Here is a 12,256-nt window from a genome sequence, read left to right as displayed (position 1 = left end):
GGAGATTCAGCATCAGGCAGGCAAAGCAACTTGCCTAAGGTCACAGAGCTAGTAAGTGGTAGAACTGGGACTTGAACCCATGTCTGTTGGATTTAATGTCTATCTGCTGCGTTCTGCAGAGAGAGATAGCTATAAAACTTACAGGGAATTAGTAGGAAGGATGATGAACCCAGGAAAGTCTTCACCCAACTGGTGAACACATACACACAGAAGCACATTACGCTGAGGCCATATGGAAACTCCCCTGTAACAAAAAGGTGGCCTGACATCTCTGGTTCCCACCAGCTTCATGCAGAGTCAGCCTTCTCAAGTCTCTGGGCAACACGGGAATTTGGAAAGCCCTTGGAGAGATTCCATTTCTCTAATCTTGCCAGACACAAGGAGAATTTTGGAGACATGAAAGGTAGCGGTTATTTATTTCATAAATAGATAACAGCAAGCCATTTAAAGGGAACAGTGGCAGGAAGATGAAAATGCTATTAATACAGTTGGAAGCTCATTTCTTTTCAGAGCAGCCAGCAGTGACCAGGGAGGACAAAAATGAGAAATTGCGGTGGGTGCTCCTGACAACACAAATTATTCAGGAGATATTAAAGTGCATTGTTCACTATCATAAACTTTTTTCTTACATTTACGAGATCTGTTCAAAGGCATCTTGATAGATGAAACCGAATAGCATTTTACATGTGTGTGCACACATGCACACACTCACATGTCTTTTGTTCTCGAATCCTTTGTAAATCATTTCTTTGAGCTGATGTACTCAACAGTGGCTAGGTCCAGCCTACATAATGCATTGTGAAGCCCATGCCCTTGTTCCCTGGGGAACTGTAATGTTCTTGATGTCTGCTGTGCTGCAGATGGGGTTTTGGGAAGCTGGGAGCTGATGTGAGGCAGAACAACGGGGGCCAAGGAAGCACTTCAGTTCTGGGAGGAGAGCAATCAAGAGGGGCACAGGGAGAAAGGAGAAGTATGTAGCAGGGTTTCCCAGTGCATGTTGGGAACTGTCTATTCCTACCCAAAGAGGGGGCCAAGGGAACAGGAGTTGGACAATCCTTGCACTTCTGACTGCCATGGGAGGTTCACGGTGTATGGGATCCTGTTCAAGGCTGTTGATTCTTTTTATTTTTTTTATTTAAAATTTTTTTAGGTTTATTTATTATAGAAAGAGAGAGCATGAGCTGGGGAGGGGGCAGAGAGAGAGAGAGTGGGAGACACAGAATCCAATGCAGGCTCCAGGTTCTGAGCTGTCAGCACAAAACCCAACACAGGGCTCAAACACATGAACCATGAGATTATGACCTTTTAACCCATGAACTGTGAGGTCATGACCTGAGCCAAAGTTGGACATCAACTTACTGAGGCATCCAGGTGCCCCATGGCTGCGTTGATTCTTGAGGTAAAGCAACACCCTCAACATGGCTTACTTCCAGTAACTTCCTAGTTTCTGACCATAGTGGGGCACCTGCAAATCTCCAGTGTCTCAGAGAATACTTTCAGAAATACAACTTGTAAGTGATAAAAATGAGTAAAGCTATTAATCACTGTAACTAAGCCACATATCACCTATATGCATGATTGTTAGCTCAATTATTTTTAATTTTTTTATTACGTTTCTTTATTTTTGAAAGGCAGAGAGACAGAGCGTGAGTGGGGGAGGGGCAGTGAGAGAGGGAGACACAGAATTCGAAGCAGTCTCCAGGCTCTGAGCTGTCAGGACAGAGCTGGATGCGGGGCTCAAACTCATGAACTGTGAGATCGTGACCTGAGACAAAGCCAAACACTCAACTGACTGAGCCACCCAGGCGCCCCATGTTAGCTCAATTATTTTAAAAGAAATCACTTGTCCATTTAGTTAATAACTAATCAATTTAGACAACCTACTGGTCTGATAAAAACTTCCTACTTGAATTATTATTTGATTTAAGACTCGTGGACACAACCAATTTAATTCTAAGGGACAAATTCAGTTTGAATCCATGACCCACTTTTGTAGACTGCTGAAGAACACTAGCTTGGGAGTCAAACACACCAGAGTTCAATCCTGGCACCTCCACTTTCTAGAGACATGACTTTAGGAAAGTTACTGAACCTCTCTATTTAAGTTTCCATTTCCAAAAAAAAAAAAGTTTCCATTTTCATGTGTACAGTATAGAAGGGGAACAATATTACTTGGACCTATTGTATTGGCTTGTGCTGATTAGTTGATGCACTGCAGAAAAAAGGTTAGCACAGGGCTGGTACATACTGAGTTGTTTTTGTTTTTTTTTATGCTTCCTATAAGAGACACCTTTTATTTTTTTAATTTTTTTTTTGGTTGGGTTAGTACATTTTATTTTTTTTCAATATATGAAATTTATTGTCAAATTGGTTTCCATACAACCCATGGGGGAGGGGAAGAAAAAAAAAGTTAGAGTGGGAGAGAAAAAGCACAAGAGATTCTTAAAAACTGAGAATAGTGAGTTCTTAATAAGTGTTGTTTACCAGCATTGTCATCATCACCATCACCATCACCATCACCATCACCATCATCAGAAGGAAGAGGAGTTAACAGGTGAACTGTAAATCTTCCAGCCTCAGGGATGCTTGAAGGAAGCTGGACTCTTAGATGTGATATCAACTGAAGGAATATATCCACTAGAGATAAATGATCGTCTTGATGGGGTGGCTACCTGCTGATCACTGACCCAACAATGTACCCAAGCACACTGTACTTGGTTGTTGGGTTTATCACATGACCTGTGGTTTATGGAGTGCAACAGCTGGAGGGTGACAGTGTGGCATGCTCCCTTCCAGGCACCGTGTCACTAACAAGGTTCAAACTGAAGGATACAAGTCCCTCAAGCTTCCCTATCCTGATGTGACCCACAGTGCTCATCCTTGGGACCAAAATGGTGATTGGGAAGTTGGACCTTGGCTCTGGGTGTCCAAGGCCTTTATGGTGCTGTTAGCTTAACATGTTGCTCTGCTTCTTATTCTGTATCCCTTCTTAAGGCAAACTAAACCTTGTGCCTGGTGAGCCTACCATGTGTCTTGTGAATTTCAGTGACAACCTGAATCTGAAAGCCACTCCAGTGGTTGAAAATATCTGAACTTGGTTTGGCATCACGACATCTATTCACTGGGTAGCTTCAGGCAAGTTACTGAACCTCATTGAGCCTTGGGTTCCTCTTCTGCAGAATGGGGACAAAATCACACACTTCACAGAGTTGCGACTCTGTGATATATATTAAATTAAAATGAGATATATTATAAATATATTATGTGTATATATATTTATATATTGTATATATTTATTATTTATATATACAGATATATATTAAATTAAATGAGATATTATATGCCAAATGCCTACAACAGTGCCTGGCCCCAAACTGAATGATGATTATGTTAAATGCCCAGTATAATACCCTATACTGGGTTTAGGCAAGGGGATTTTCCACAAACTTCTCTTCTGTCCATCAGGGCATATCCCCACCAGAGCATATTCTGAGGTCAAGAACTAAACCCCCAGTTAGCTGTAAAGTTGCCCTGTATTTAGCTCTCTCTAGACTCTCACTAGGGTGTCTCAATCTGAAGATAGAGCATGTCATAAGGCTAGAGACTGTCTAATTCATGTCTAATTCCCTTCCCTCTTTAATGTGTTAAAGAGTTGAAGAGATTAAGCCTGGGCAGCATGATGATGTTGTGTGGTGATGGCCAGGGTGAGTGTAAATTCTCTCCTGTGTTCAGCAAGGAGCCAGGGAAGGCTTTTGAGCAGGGAGAGAGTAACTAGGGAATTTGAGTGCTTCCTTTGTACCCCAAAATTGCTAAATCTCCACAATGACCCTTTGAGTTTTAGAATTCGCGTGCCAGTCAGATTGAAATGCAAAATTACTGGAGTATATTGATACTTGATACAGGTCAATTCAAGGAGCACAACGAAAATGGAATTGACAAGCTCCCAGCCTGTAGCACATATCTGTCAATTTTACTGGCCAACCAAACACCTCCTTTGTCCTGTAAAATGTTCAACCAAATCAGTCTAATCCCTTATGTCCCAACAGCAAAAGTGGTCACGGCTTGTAGAAGAAGAGCCTTATCGGGTTTAAAGGGGATGGCATGGCTCATTTGTAGCTACGTGGTAATGTCCCCCAAGAGGACATTCTAAGATGTGCTGTGGCGGGGCCTCCGCACAGTGTAATGCATGAAGTAGTTGACTTGGGGCACTTTACTCCTAGCTAGAAGCTGTGCTCTCCTAACTTCAGATGTCCCTTTCTCTTCAGTGAAAACCTCTTCTGGGACTATTCTGAGTCTTCTATTTGGCCATTGACTATGTTCTCTTTTTTTATTTTTTTAAAATTTATTTTGAGAGAGAGAGAGACAGACAGGGAGAATGAGCAGGGAAGGGACAGAGAGAGAGGGAGAGAGAGCATCCCGAGTAGAATTCATTGAACTCAGCTGACAGTGCGGAGCCTGATGCAGCGCTCGGATTCACAAACTGTGAGATCATGACCTGAAACAAAATCAAGATTCAGACACTCAACTGAGTCACCTAGGTGTCCCTAGACTATATTATTTCTTGACCATGATTCCAGTGGAACGTGCTGCCATTGTTTTCCCACTTCAGTCAGAAACCAATGTCACCCCAGCAGCTTTCCTGGTCCCATCTTATCAGTCATAAGCTTGCTGGAATGAATTTGCAAAGGATCCTGAGAGATGTTGCTCTAGAAAAGTGTCCATATTTTTTTAAAGTCCAGGTGATTCTAGTGTGCAACTGTATGTGATCCGTAATGAATGCAGAGGTGGACTTCAACCTGTCATGGTCACAAACCATCCACCAAATGAGCTTCTCCAGGGCAGATGCCCTGTCTCATTCATGTTATTTCTCCAATGTTCACTAAATGTTGAATGAAAGGATGAATGAGTGATTTAAATAACAAAGTGGCAGCCAATATTTGTTCAAGTAGAGCAGGTGCTGCATTAAAGATGTCTAAAAACTCTCCATCATGCCTCCCTGGACAGGTGGGCTGTAATCCTCCTTCCCTTGAGTCTGGACCAGTCCCTTTACTTGTTTGACTCATAGAATATGGGGGAAGGTATGCTATGTGGCATCTCAGGCCAGGATATAAAAAGCCTGTAGTTTCTGTCTGGGTCTCTTGGAATGCTTACTCTTTATTTTTGAGGGAGAGAGACAGAAAGAGAGAGAGAGAGAGAGAGCCAGGAAGGGGCAGAGAGAGAGGGAGACACAGAATCTGCAGCAGGCTCCAGGCTCTGAACTGTCACCACAGAGCCTGGCATGCAGCTTGAACCCATAAACTGTGAGATCATGACCTAAGCCAAAGTTGGATGCTCAACAGACTGAGCCATCCAGGCACCCCTTGGAATGCTTACTCTTAGACCAATGCAGCTGTGCTCCCAGCTGGCTTCCAGCACTATCTTCAGCTACCTTGGACAGTCCAGCATACATGAGCCTGCAAATGACTGCAGCCCCCCAGTGACCGGCTGACACCAGGTGAAGCAGAGGAACTACCCAAGTAACCTATAGGATAGTGAGATATAATACAATGTCTTAAGCCACTGCCTTCAGGGGTGATTATTACATGTCTCTGGATCACAAGCAGACCACCAGGATGTCAGTCCTCTGAAATCTTTAGATGATGAGGGAGTTTCTTGCAGTCATTGGTTGACAGCTGCCCTTGGAGGGGGCTGAGGAGGTGTTTATTCCCTGGTGCTTCCTGTCCTACAAGGAGACAGAGCAGTCTCCACGGGCAGAGGGAGACTTTACACAAAGAACCTGATCAGCCGGTGGTTGGAAATCAGTTGTCCAGCTGGGTGCCCGGAAGTGCTAGGTGGTGACGGTGTCTGGTGGATATCTCCTATCTTGAGAAGTGGCTACTCGGTACTGAATAATTGTAGGCTTGAAAGAATATGGCTGTGGAGATACCAACTCTTGCGGCCTCCCAAGAAAAATCAGAAGGTGGATCCTCATGTAGAGTTTCATGATTTTTTAAAGTTGGCAACAAACTCAGATTAAAAAACAAATTCTATGAAGCCAAATCATGCAAGCCAAACAAAAACATGTGTAAGGGTGGATGCTTTCTTGATCAGTACAAGACGGAGCAGAGAGAGCATGGAGCTCCACGTCATGGGAAGATGTGGCAAGATAGGAGGTGGGGCACGGACTTAACCTTAAATGACAGATTTACAAGGAGGTGACTTTCAGGAAAGGCAAGCCACATAGATGAAGGCCCAGGATTGGACAGTTTGTAGGATGGAGGGGGAAGTGACTAGTTTCGTAGTAAAGGCTAGTTAATATGAGGGAAACCAACATTAATCTTACACTAGAAACAGAGAATGTGCTCATTTGCCACATTAAACGCATATATAATTTCACTTCTCCACTCTTAGTAAGGAGTCCGGTGGCAGGAAATAGAATGTTTATGTCTTGGTAAGAAATATGCACTGAAGATTATAATCTCAGAAAGAAAAAAATATGTTTATTGACTGGGATCCTGTTTACTCTTGTATCGACTAGGCTAATCATTTAAATGTGATGCTTTATCTCAATCTGTATCAGTAAGGAACCAAAATTCGTTACAAAGGTTCCATTGTTTTGAATTTCCCATATCCTACATTTCATAACAGGGGATCAGGTAAAGACTACACAGCCCACACTCAAGTAAATGGTTTTACTTAACCTAAGACTATACAGCCCACACTCAAGTAAATGGTTTTACTTAACCTAATCCACTGGCTAAGTGACCTTTGGCAAATTCATTAACCTCTCTGTGCTTCTTCATTTTCATTTGAAAAGGGGAGATGGTGATAGAACATGCTTTAGCCCATGGCTGAGGGGAGCTAAGTGAGATAAGACTTGTAAATCCCTTAGCACAGTGCCTGGTAAAAGCCCTTGATAAACACCAGCACCTAGCAAATCTCACACTTGATGATGGAAATCTAATGAGAACCACCAATTCATGAGTTTGCTCCATGTTTGTGCCTGACACAGACATTCATTACTGCCTGTCTTGTAATGTGTTTCCCAGAAGATCGTGTCATTTGCAAGTGGAAACTGCTTCTGGCAATTTTCTCTATAAGCTTCCACTCAAGTCTGATTCATTTTCAGTGGGGTTGCTCAAAGTCTCTTATTTTAGCTTCTTCATTCATTCATTCTGTCATTCAATCAACTGCTTACTGTAAGTCAGGCCTGAAGCAGGCACAGGGCTGAAAGAAATAGTCCCTGGGGTTCCTGGGTGGCTCAGTTAAGAGTTAAGTGGCTCAGTCAGTTAAGAGTTAAGAGTTGGTTTCTGCTCAGGTCATGATCTCATGATTGTGGGATCAACTGCACATTGGGCTCTGCACTGACATTGTGGAGCCTGCTTGGGATTCTCTCTCTCTCCCCCCTCACTGCCCTTTCCCCACTCACACCCTCTTTCTCTCAAAATAAATAAATAAACTTTAAAAAAAGGTTTAAAAAGAAAGAAAGAAATAGCCCTGGGCTCACAAAGCTCATGGTCTAGTGGCAGGGTGAAGGGAGAGGAAAACAGGCATTGGCACCTCAGCGAGATCACAGAAGTGGACAGAAAGCTGAGGGGCCACGGAGGAAATGCTTCCATCCTGTCCATCCTGGGGATCTGGAAAGGAAACTGACATCTAAGGTAAGTCCTAAAAAGAAGGAAATAGCTAGGAAATGGAATAGGGAATGGAGAACCATTGAAGGTTAGGAGGGGAAGGTGATCAGAATGGTGTTTCAGAAAGATCACACTTGCTGCTCTGCAGAGCATGAGTTGGGGGTTATGAGATTAGTTAAGAAATTAGTTTAAAAGGCTGATGTGGTCTTTCAAGTCTAAACTAAGGTGGTGACAAGAAGGGAATAGATCAAGATATATTCAAGAGACATTAGCAACAGGATATTGAGAATGAGTGGAGAGGAGGAGGTAAGATGTCAAGTTAAGCGCCCAACTTTGGCTCAAGTCATGATCGTGCTGACAGCTCAGAGCCTGAAGCCTGCTTTGGATTCTGTGTCTCCCTCTCTTTCTGCCCCTCCCCCACTCATACCCTGTCTCTCTCTCTCTCTCTCTCTCTCCAAGATAAACATTTTTTTTTCTGAAGCAAAGAAAAGATTTACTATCAGAAAGGCAGCCCAGTGAGAAGGTGGGGCATCATTCCCAAAGCTGCCTTGCCCTGTTGAGCCCAGGGACAGCCTATATATGAGAGAAGTTGTGAGGGGTTTCTGGAAACCTTGAAGGAGGAGAGGCTTGAAACAATATGGAGGTATGCTTTCTTTAGGACAATGAGGGACCATTAGGGACCTGGTACAATCAGGTCCATCAGATAACTTCAAGGCAAATGTCACCTTTTGGTCCCCTTAGGTTTCAACAATCAATGGGTAAACAGGAAATAGGGGTAAAAAGGCAAACTTAATGATCCATTGTGCATTATGCAGTTTTGGAATGGTGGTGGGGTTCCCGAGCTGATGTCCAGGAAAGAATTCTTGAGACATCTTTGGTGCAAAAAGGTGATTTTATTAAAGCACAGGGACAGGACCCATGGGCAGGAAGAGTTGCACTGGGGCTGAGGAGTGACTGATTATATATTATGGCATTGGAGTTACTGTGAAGCTAAGGTTTTTTGCCTCTAGCAAAGCATTAACATCAAGACAGTAAGGAGTTCTGGGGCACCTGGGTGGCTCAGTCAGGTTGGGCAACCCACTTTGGTTCAGGTCATGATCTCACAGTGTGAGTTTGAGCCCCTCATTGGGCTCCTGGCTGCTGGTGTGGAGCTTGCTTGGGATACTCTCTCTCTCTCTCTCTCTCTCTCTGTCTCTCTCTCTCAAAATAAATAAAAAATAAACTTAAGGAAAAAAATAAAAATAGGAGTTCTTGGAGAAATATTATACTCCACCTGCCTCAAGTATTTGTCAATGGGCAGCAGGTTATAAAGAAATTTAATTTGGAGGCGCCTGGGTGGTTCAGTTGGTAAAGCGTCAGACTCTCAGTTTTGGCTCAGGTTCGAACCCTGGGTCTGTGATGACAGTGTGGAGCCTGCTTGGGATTCTTTCTCTCTCTTCTTCTCTCTCTGCCCCTACTCTGCTCACACTGTCTCTGTCTTTCTCAACATAAATAAATAAACTTAAAAAAATTTATTTAATTTAACTACAATTTCTTCTTGCCTTTGTTCCCCACATCACTATGGAGAAGACGGTGATGTTAGGGCTCCAGGAAACTGAGTCAATAGGTTTCTAGAGATTACTTTTTTCCTTGTAAATGATTAAAACAGTTGCAAACTGATGGGGACTTATGTTCTGCATGGCTGTGATCTCTATCAGTTAACCATTTGTTTTTCCCTTTCCTTTGTCCATGGGCAGCCAGGAGTGCCACCTGGGGAGGGGGGTAGTTTTGGGGGTGTTAATTTGTGCTTTGCCTTCAGCTTGCCTTTGGCTCCCTCATCGGTGTATGATGTTAAGAGATGCATAAAACATAATTAAGTAGAGAACAAAACAGAACACGGATGGAGGTTACTAATGTAATGAATACAATTATAGTTCTGCCTATACTTTTTTTTAAATTTTTTTAATGTTTATTTATTTCTGAGGCAGAGAGAGAGCATGAGTGGGGGAGTGTCAGAGAGAGAGGGAGACACAGAATCAGAAGCAGGCTCCAGGCTCTGAGCTGGCAGCACAGAGCCCGACGCGGGGCTCGAACTCACAAACCGTGAGATCATGACCTGAGCCAAAGTCGGTCGCTCAACCGACTGAGCCACCCAGGCACCCTAGTTCTGCCTATACTTTCAAAACAAGGTCAGCAACCAAGCATCTGGTCTCATCATGAAGGAAAAAGTTTTCATGCAAAGTTCCACAGAAGAGGGAGGCAGGACTATTTAGTGCCTGGGTGGCTATGCTGTCATCCGTGGTGTGAAGCAGCCACTGAGCTGCTCTCAGTGGTGAGAGGTCAATGTTAGCTATGGAATCTGAAGATGATAGATCTAATCCCAGGATAGCAGGCTCACTGGGTAACCCCTTCCCCCACTCCCAGGCTGCTATTAGCCAAATGGAATAGAGTAAAGGGGAAACAAAGTCCAGCCTGGGTGATGTCTTTGGTTTTTGTTCTCTCCTCCAGGTGGGAGAGAGACAGGGAAAATTAAGGACTCCATACAAATCTGCTTTTCCTCCTTTTTCCTGCTTCTATCTGTTGCTAGAACCTGCACCCCCCACCCCACTTTACACATGCCTTGTAAATAACCTACATCCTCCCTCTATGGGACAAGGCATTAATGCCTCTCTAGGATAAATAGCATCTTAGGAGGGACCAGGTGACAATGACTGGAAGAAAGTCTCATATGCCCATTCCAGACCACCTGAGCTAGACATCAATGCCAAGACCCTCCTGGCTCCAAGGAATGGCACTTGGGCTCTCGTCTTTTCTCTAACTGGTTCCTAGAGGCCTGAGGCACCAGACTGCCATCTCTAGTAAAAACCCCAGACTCTGAACATAGGAGAGACTCCTTCCTTTCTGAATTTCCTGGACACTCACTCTGTTATCTGCTATCTTCAGTAAACTCTGCTTTCACATCCTGCTGGCCCCTGTTTGATTTCCATCCTGCATGAAGCCAAAGATCCTCTTGGCTGGTCTTGCAGGACACCCTCTGGGTCCCCAGACCCAGTCTGCCAGCGTCAGGAGGAGAGGGCCCCCCATATTATGATAGGGAAAGATAGAGTTAAATAGGTAGAGAGGGAAAAGTTGGGACTTGAGGTCTCTGATTGTAAAAAAAAAACAACAACACATATTTTAAAACAGTGCTGGGTGTGGAGTTTGGTGACTTCTTTATAGATTTTGGATACTAGCCTTTTATCCGATATGTCATTTGCAAATATCTTTTCCCATTCTGTCGGTTGCCTTTTTTTTTTTTTTTAATTTTTTTTTTCAACGTTTATTTATTTTTGGGACAGAGAGAGACAGAGCATGAATGGGGGAGGGGCAGAGAGAGAGAGGGAGACACAGAATCGGAAACAGGCTCCAGGCTCCGAGCCATCAGCCCAGAGCCCGACGGGGCTCGAACTCACGGACCACGAGATCATGACCTGGCTGAAGTCGGACGCTTAACCGACTGCGCCACCCAGGCGCCCCTGTCGGTTGCCTTTTAGTTTTGCTGGTTGTTTCCTTTGCAGTGCAGAAGCTTTTTATCTTCATGAGGTCCCAATAGTTCATTTTTGCTTTTAAATTCCCTTGCCTTTGGAGATGTGTCGAGTAAGAAATTGCTGCGGCTGAGGTCAGAGAGGTTTTTTCCTACTTTCTCCTCTAGGGTTTTTATAGTTTCCTGTCTCACATTCAGGTCCTTCATCCATTTTGAGTTTATTTTTGTGAATGAAATAGGCATTGAGGAGGACACCCGCTGGGATGAGCACTGGGTGTTGTATGGAAACCAATTGGACAATAAATTATATTAAATAAATAAATACATACATACATAAATAAATAAATAAAAACAGTGCTGGGAACGTCTGACCATGAGAGAAACTCCCTCAGACGTAAAGTTTGTCTTAAGAATGTAACAAGCACTACCTACTCCCCCCTCATGTTTCCCACAGGACTGAACAACTCAGCACCAAGAGTTATCAGGCCAATAAAAGGAAAATAAAAGGGGAAATGGACCAAAACCCCATAAAATAAAGTTGCTTTCTCATAGGGGTATTCACTTTCAGATGCCCCCTCTCTGCAAAGAGAGCTTTTGTGCTATTCTTACCTTTGCTATTCTAGCTTTTAAAAAAAAATGTTTAAATATTTATTTTTGAGAGAGAGAGAGAGAGAGTGGGCAGAGAGACAGAGAGAGAGGGGACACAGAATCCAAAGCAGGCTCCAGGTTCTGAGCTGTTTTCACAGAGCCTGACATGGGGCTCAAACTCATGAACCGTGATATCATGACCTGAGCTGAAGTCGGACACTTAACCTGATGAGTCACCCAGGCACCACGTATTCTAGCTTTTTTATAAACTTTTGCCTGTTGTTCATTTTATTTTGTGTCTACCTCTTCATTCTTCGAAGTGGTGAGACAATAAACCCTAGGTATTGAGGTAAATAATCCTACAAAGTTTCTTTGGGAGCTTATCGGGATCTCAACATCCTCCAACTGTAGGTAAATAGCAGCTAATGCCCTAATTTCTATCCTATATTGATGGGGTTTTGGGGTGATGGTGGGGTTCAGCGCTGACAGCCAACAAAGAATTCTTGACATGTCTTTGGTGCAAAAAGGTGATTTTATTAAAGCATGGGGACAG

This window comes from Lynx rufus, unplaced genomic scaffold (assembly GCF_022079265.1).
Source record: "Lynx rufus isolate CCGP_SWC_20201006 ecotype Redwood Valley unplaced genomic scaffold, mLynRuf1.p SCAF_29, whole genome shotgun sequence".
Classification (NCBI taxonomy): domain Eukaryota; kingdom Metazoa; phylum Chordata; class Mammalia; order Carnivora; family Felidae; genus Lynx; species Lynx rufus.
The sequence above is the reverse complement of the archived record's forward strand: the minus strand, read 5'-3'. Positions refer to the sequence as shown.